This window comes from Echinops telfairi, unplaced genomic scaffold (genome assembly GCF_000313985.2).
Source record: "Echinops telfairi isolate 266 unplaced genomic scaffold, ASM31398v2 ScPeMD7_22;HRSCAF=79, whole genome shotgun sequence".
In the NCBI taxonomy this organism is placed as follows: Eukaryota; Metazoa; Chordata; class Mammalia; order Afrosoricida; family Tenrecidae; genus Echinops; species Echinops telfairi.
Window position 1 is genome coordinate 974912 of NW_022103919.1, and position 7679 is coordinate 982590.

General features: G+C 46.9%; 1 pseudogene; it reads left to right on the forward strand.

Moving 5' to 3' along the window:
• The window catches only part of LOC101646930, a 64557-nt pseudogene extending 57435 nt beyond the window's left edge, over positions 1 to 7122 (forward strand).
• Positions 7123 to 7679: the final 557 nt, after the last annotated feature.

Here is a 7679-nt window from a genome sequence, read left to right on the forward strand (position 1 = left end):
ACAAAACAACAACAACAACCCAACAACAACAAAAGAGAAACGCTTGTAGTTAGTTCAAGGATTGTTTGTCGGCCTTTTGGAGTGTTTTCTGGTCGAGTCTGACGGGGTGCCATGCCCTGGTCCCTAAGTCTATTTTTTGTATTCCTGGGGACTTCGTTGCTCTGTTCCCCTTGCTGTTCTGTTGCACGCCCTTAGTGTTTTGCCTCAGTGTGGTGGGATCAGATAGGGTGCAATTCCCACACTGTGTCTCCAGTGTTGACCTCTGTAGGGCTATGGGTCAGTGAGGGATGTTGTGTCTCACAGTGGGGCTGGCCATATGGTCTTCTCTGTGGATTGGCTGCTCTGAGTGGGTATATCGTCCTTAAGGCTTGGTGGGCCTGGCTGTGCTCCACTCTCTCTTCCTCCCCCTTCACTTGCTCCCATGTTCTCTGATCAGACATGTCCCTCTCCCTGAGCTGCAGATTCAGTGCTGTCCTCTGACATAAATTCTTCTGGGGGGAGGGGGAGGTGTCCACATAGTTGGGATTGGGGCCGGCCCCTCAGACCTCTCCACTGGTTCCCTACTCCATGCCGGCGTGTTGCATTCACATCTTGGAGCACTGGGTTGAAGGCTGGTCCCTCTTTCCCTGTGGAGATATAAACAATACCCTCCCCTTGGGTGGGTTAGTACCCTGTTCCCCTGCTACCCATTTCTTTTTCTTCTTCTTTCCTTTCTCTCCCTCCATTTTAGTTGGCTACCATATGTATCCCTGACCTTTTGATAGTTTGATTTTAATGTGTTTTGGCATGGACATCTTTTATTTTATTATACTTGAAATTTCTAAGCTCCTTGGATGTGTAGACCAAAGGTTTTCATCAGATTTGGAAAGGTTGGGGCCATTGTTATTATATTTTTCATTATGTTGTAGGTAGAAGTTTACAGAGCAAATTCGCTTCGGGCCATTGTTGCCTTCCATATTCTTTCTGCCCCCTTCCTCTCGCTCGTCTTCCTATGGGTCTCCAGTGAGATGCATGTCAGTGCACTTGGTGTCCTGCAGACCTCTGCTGGGCTTTCTTAGCTTATCCTTATTGTCTTCTTTCTGTTTCTCAGACTACACCCATTGTCAAGTTCACTGATTTTTATTTCTCACTGTTCAAATCTGTTATTGAGCCCCTCTGGTGAAATTTTTAGTTTAGTTATTATACCTTTAAACTTCAGTTTTTATCATTTCTATCTCTTTATTGATATTTTCTGTTCGGCGAGGCATTGTTGTCATGTTTTTCTTTATTTCACTGGGAATTTATTTAAAACAGTTTATGTAAGCTCTTTGGTAAGTCTCATGCTTTGTTCCCTCAGTACCAGTTTCTATCAATTTCTTTTCACAGATGCATTGGTGATATTTCCTTGTTTCTTGATATGCTTCTTGTTGCCTTGTTTCTTGTCTTCTTTTACTTTCCCTGTTCCTGATTCTTGACCAGCTTTCAATTCTTCAGCCCACCATGGTGCTTCTTCACTCCTTAGAGACTTTGAATACACTCCCCTTATTCTGGAATTTCCATGTCTAATGAATGAACATTTCCTCATCTTTCAGGCCCAGATCACCAAGGGATCTCTCAGTGGTGAATGTAAAAGAGGATCCGTGAAAAGGAGGAAGACCCTGAACAAGATGGATTGACACAGTGGCTGCACCAATGGGCTCAAACTCAGCCACCACAGAGCGGGTGACACAGGGCTGAGCAGTGTTTTGTCCTGCTGTACGCAGGGTCACTATGAGTCAGTACCCACTCAACGGCACTAGTCACAACCAGGAATATCAGTTCTAAAAGTGTGGGGTGCAGGAAACACAATTCTTTTTTCTGTATCTCCCACTCATGGGCTTGTTGGGGGAGGGTTGATTGTGGTCTTTCGACGTTTCCTAATTCCTCACTCTTACTTGCTTTGAGGTCATGCATGGAAGGTGGGCAATCCCGCCTCGCACAGTTGTCTCGCTCCAAATGTCCCTTCTATCTCTACCGGCAGAGATGTTTCCGGACCCTTCCACCTTGGTGCCACTCACCTTTGCCCCTCTCTCTCCTCTCCTCCTGCCAACATGGGCATCGCTCCTTAGGCTGAGAAAACTGGCTTTCCCAGCAAGGGGGACAAAGACCAGAGCTCTTTGTCTATGCTCCATGTCTATGCTGAGAAACCAGCCTAACTGGTGGCCACTCTTAGTAAATTAAGTTGGACTGTCGCCCCTTGGAGGGCCCTGATTGACACCAAGGCTTGGAAGCTCATGCCTTTGCCCTTCCAGTTTTGAGTTTCCAAAATGTATCTGATGGACTAGGGTGAACCGAGGAGGCCAAATGGCAAGGCAGGCTAATAAAGCCTGAAGGAGACTTGTCCTGGGGGTAGGGTAGGGTAGCCTGTCTGTGGTCTAGACTCAGCAAAGCACTGAGCATTTAGAATGGAAAGGTTCTGGACAGAGATCCTTCCTGTATGCATCTTCTCAAATGACCATCTCCGTGGTGTTTGACATACAGCAAGTGTGAAGGAAGGAATCCATGGAAGGAAGCCTTAGAGCCCCAGCCACTTTGGGGTGCTGTGCTAATGGGTGAACTTTGGACGGCATCGTGGGCATCCATGGTGGCAGGGCAGTATGTGGGCTTCACAGGGAAAGGGAGACGAACCGACTTGACTCTGGCTTGGGATGGTGCAGGACACATGAGGGCAGCCTGGGATGGTGGTGACACGGGACCTCCTTCCAGTCTCCAGCTCCAACTGAGAGTCATTCTTCACAGGAGGATCACAGAACATGACTTTGTTTCATGGCCCCAGGCTGGGGAAGGTTGAGGGCATCAGGATTCCGTTTAGGAAAAGAAGAAAGGGCCAAGTGAGAAATCAAAGAGAGAGGGGGACAGGACAGGGCCAAGGAGATGTGGGGGAAGGACAGACTTGGACAAAGACAGAGAGAAGGGAGAGCTGGCAGGGAGAGAAGGCGGGAAGGAGGAGCGGTTAGCACTGGATACAAGTTGGAAGTGAAAGGCATCTGGCAACCTTGCATTGCCTATGAAATGATATTAACATTTTATTATTGTAAGGTGAGCTTTTTAAAACGGAATTTTAAATGTTACCCTGCTGTTCGGGAACACAAAAACCTTTAATTTTATGCAAATGAACAGCGAGGAGCTGAGCGCTTAATGTAAACGAACACTTTCTTTGTAGGAGAGGTTGGAAGAGAGAGAAAAAAATTCCCCAGGATTCTTTAATTGCTGTCTGAAATTATGTAAATCCCAGCGCCAGGCAGAACACAATTACCCCGCGGCCCTTCCTGCCAGCGCTGCTAATGTCTAACAAAATATCGGTGGGTGACATTTAGACGAGGTAATGCAAATGAGAATTAATTTTTTTCCAAGACAAAGGGCAGCTGAAAGATCACCTCATTCATATACAGGAGCAAGGCACGCCTGGGAATGCTGAGGATCGGGTGGGTGGAGCGGTCGGGGAGACCAAGGTGGTGGTGGGGTCCCCCCTAGAGACCAGCCCCTGGGATTCTGGCCTCAGGGAGTCTTAGATGACTCCCCTCTCCATAGCCTCCGTTCTCAAGCATTCACGGAAATCGTGGCATCAAATGTAAATAGCCATAAAAAATACTCCTGTGCGTGGGGGTGGCCCATTCTCAGCTGCAAGGCACTCTCCCCAACTTGCTCGCATTCCGTACACGTGGCAGCCCTGCAGGGAGCCAACACGAACTTCCTATGTGGAAGGGTGGTCACCCAGCCAATGGCACACACTTAAGTGCAAAGGCAAGGCTTGTGCTGACTATTGAAGGGGAGCATGGGTGTTGGGCTTCTCCTCTCTCTCTCTCTCCCATCCCATCTGTTCACTTAATAAAATATCTTACATTTTTGGAAAATATTTTCCATTAAGAAGGCTTGTAGAGAGAAAACCAGGACCCCAGTTCATGTTCTGCAAACAACATGTGCTCTCAGCCTGGAGAAACCTCCCCCTGAGTAACCTGCCTGGAAGGCTCTAGGCATCCTGGGGGAGGCCTTCTCTGACTCACGCCTCCACCTCAGCGTTCACTATTTTAACTTCCATGTGCTTTTCTGAAACATTATCATGGTCAAGTTCTCTTTTCCCGTGATTATATAAATCCCATGGCGACAGGCCAGGAACCGGGCCTGGTCGAGTCGACATGACAACCTCGATTGCTAGAACACTGCCCATCACACAGTAGGTGCTTGGTAAATGTTGAATGAATTAATAACTCAATGCATGACTTAAAAAGAATTGTGTATTGAACTGTGTCTGCCCGTGGGAATGTCAAGTTTGTAGACATGAAGATTCTCTTTGGCACTACCCTGTTTCCCCAAAAGTAAGACATCCCCTGAAATTAAGACCTACTTACAGTTTTGCCTCTCGCTGAAATAGAAGGCACCCCCCGAAAATAAGACCTCCCTGAAAATAAGATTCCTGAAGCTACTGTAACTCTGGACTCTGGATTGTAGTGGTTGTTGGCCGCAGTGCAGCCGGAGCAGACAGGAAGTGTGAGGTCTCTTTTAATAAAACAATAAGCAATAAATGTGTACCGTATTCTTCTTCATGGAAAAATAAGACATTCCCTGAAAATAAGACCTAGCGCATCTTTGGGAGCAAAAACTAATATAAGACACTGTCTTATTTTTGGGGAAACAGGGTATTACTCCTGGAACACTAGAAAGTCATAGAAAAGCATGCAACTGGGGAGAGAAGGGGTCAGGAGTCTTGTGGGCTAAGAGAACTCTCTCCAGGAATTGAATCTCATGGCAGACAGTGGATAGCTTATCCTGACTTTCCACAAACCACTGTCACTAAATTTAGTCAACTCCGGATTATCCATAGGTGTCTTTTCCGTCAGTCTTTAATCTGCATATAATCCCTCAAGGTAGAAAGATATTTTGAGCTTAAGCCAAGTCCAGAGGTTGGCACATTTGGCATTAAACACAAACCAAACCAACCAACCAAACCGAAAGGCACATGAGAATGTACTTTTTGCCTACTTAACAAAACATTACAGTGCCAAACAGAGGGAATTAGAGAATGGAATTGGTTACTCGTTGAGAGAAGCCAGATAGTGAAGCAACCCAGATATCGGCAACAGCAAAAAATGCCATGACTGCGTCGGACAGTGTAAGATATGACAGCATAATAATAATTTATAAATTATCAAGGGTTCATGGGCGGGGGTGGGGAGGGAGGGGGAAAATGAGGAGCTGATACCAAGGGCTCAAGTAGAAAGCAAATGTTTTGGAATAATGATGGCAACAAATGTACAAATGTGCTTGACACAATGGATGGATTGTGATAAGAGTTGTACGAGCCCCAAACAAAATGATTGAAAAAGCAAATGTCATTACTGAAGGGGCATGGTGAGCGGTGTGACCAGGAGACCAGGAGCAGGCTGAACCCGCGAGAGCCTTGACAGTCACGGCCATGCAGTCAGTTCTGACTCACGGCCACCCTGTGGGTTGGCAGAACCGCCCCTCAGAATTTCAGAGACTGCCACTCTGTAGAAAGCCTCATCTTTCTCCTGCAGAGAGGCTGGTGGTTTTGATAGCTCATCTTGAGCTTAGCAGCCCCACACACAACCGTTATGCCACCAGGGTTCCTTGCTGGATGGACAACCTGCAGCCTGGTGGAGACAGACGTCATGGAGACAGAGAGGAGCTAGCAAGGCCTGTCCTTCCTGCACAGCCTCCTGCCAGACTTCTCCTTTGGGCTTACCCAGCTAGAATCCTGCTGACACAGGCTCGGGGATCGCAATCCGCAGGCTCAGCTCCCCCTAACTACCTCCAGCCCCAGCATGATTCATCGACAGGGTTCTGATTCTGAACAGAGCAGAAGAAGGAAGGATTCCAGAGCCAACACAAATGAAGCTTTCTGAGCTCGGCCCCTGAAACCACACGATCGTCAAAGTAAAGTGGATGGGCGACATTCACACGCATGATGATTAGGCTGGTGACACTGGACCCCTGTGACCCATCGGAACACCACAATCAGAGAAAGCCTGTATTTTGGGGGGCTGCTGATGGAAATGCATCACCTGCGAAGTCTTCTTGATAAACCATTGAACCTGGATTTCAGTCTCTTGAACTAATCTTGACTGTATAGAAAATACAGGAAAGAAAGAAATATGCTCAAAGACGCCAGACTATGGAATCAGTAAGATAATCCAGAATATGGAAAACTACAGTGCGTATGACCAGCGTCTTCAATAATCAAATTATTAAAATAAAACCCAAAAAAGTTTGGAGAAATTTCCGATCAAAGGAAACTTAAGGGCCCTATCCAATCAAATGCACCGCATGGGCCTTGTTTAGACTTGGATAGAAAGAAAGCAATCTTTGATGATACCAAGATTTTGGTTTGGTAGGTATCATGGTGGTATTGTGGTAAAATTTTGTTTTGTTTTCCAAAGAATTCTTTGAGAGGAGTTTCCGGCAGGCCCCGGCAACTGAAAGCCCTGCCAGGTGTGTGATCCCTATCGGGGTTCCGTCCCGGCCCCAGTCTGGCCAGGACGGTGACCGCCATAGGAGGAAGAGGTATTAGACCCATGGCCTGTTGCTGCTGTACCTTGCAACCTTGTTGAACTATGTGACATGCACCGCCAGCCTCATCGAAGACATCAACCAAAAGCACTCGGTCCTGCTTCGAGATGGAAGGACACTGTTTAAGAAGCATTGATCAGTTTGCTAACTTAGTGCTCCATCAGACTGTGGAGCATATTCATGTAGGGGGAAAAGACGATGATAGGACTCGAGGAATTTCTGTGGTCAGAGGAGAAAACGTGGTCCTACGAGGAGAAATAGGGAAAGCAAATGATGATAGGAGTAGCCTTTGTGTGAACCATACTGAGGGTGGGACTCAGCTTCCCATGGGCCCTGACTCCCTGTAGGAGGAGATGCCTGGATGTCTGCCAGGAAGACCAGCTGGACTTGGGAAAGGAGAGTGACACACCCCTCCCGCAGGTGTCCTTGGAAGAAATCCTGCAAGAGCAAAGGTGGGAACAGCAGACCAAGCTGGAAGCAGAGACGCTGAAAGCTCAGGCCCTTCAGGATCAAGGTCTCTCCATTCCTCGAGCAGAGACTCTGGGTGAGTCTTTTGCTCAAGGGCCAGGAGCATGAGCTGTCACTGAAATGAAAGTGACATCCTGGCAACCGGATGAAATCATGTGGCTTTAAAAAAAAAACACACAAAATCGTCGTGAAGAAACAGTGGCATGGCCTCCTTTCCCACACCGCTGCGGAGTCAGCAGCGACTTCTTTCTGTTGCTTGCCTTGTTCCACATTCGGCTTTAGAAGGGACATTCTTTACTTGCAGATAAAATGTGAATCTCAAAACTCCCAATTTAGCACCCACATTTACGTTGCCTTCCATGAATAGGTAAAATTAATAGTCTGCTTTCAAAGGTAGGAGCTGTCTACACTGGAATATCCCCCTTCTGTCGCAATTTCAAGTTGCTAGTTACTGATAAAGAAATATTTTCTTACTGCATAAAAAAAAAGAGAAAGAATGCATTGCATTTAGGGTGATCTATTGACAATTTTTGAATGAAATGGCTTGAAGACAGATTTGTTTCAAAATGATTCAGGGAAAGGATGGGAGACGGAGAGAGGGTTGGAACAGAACACGTGCTGATTGTTGCAGCAGTCAGGTCACGAGTATATGGATATGCGTGACA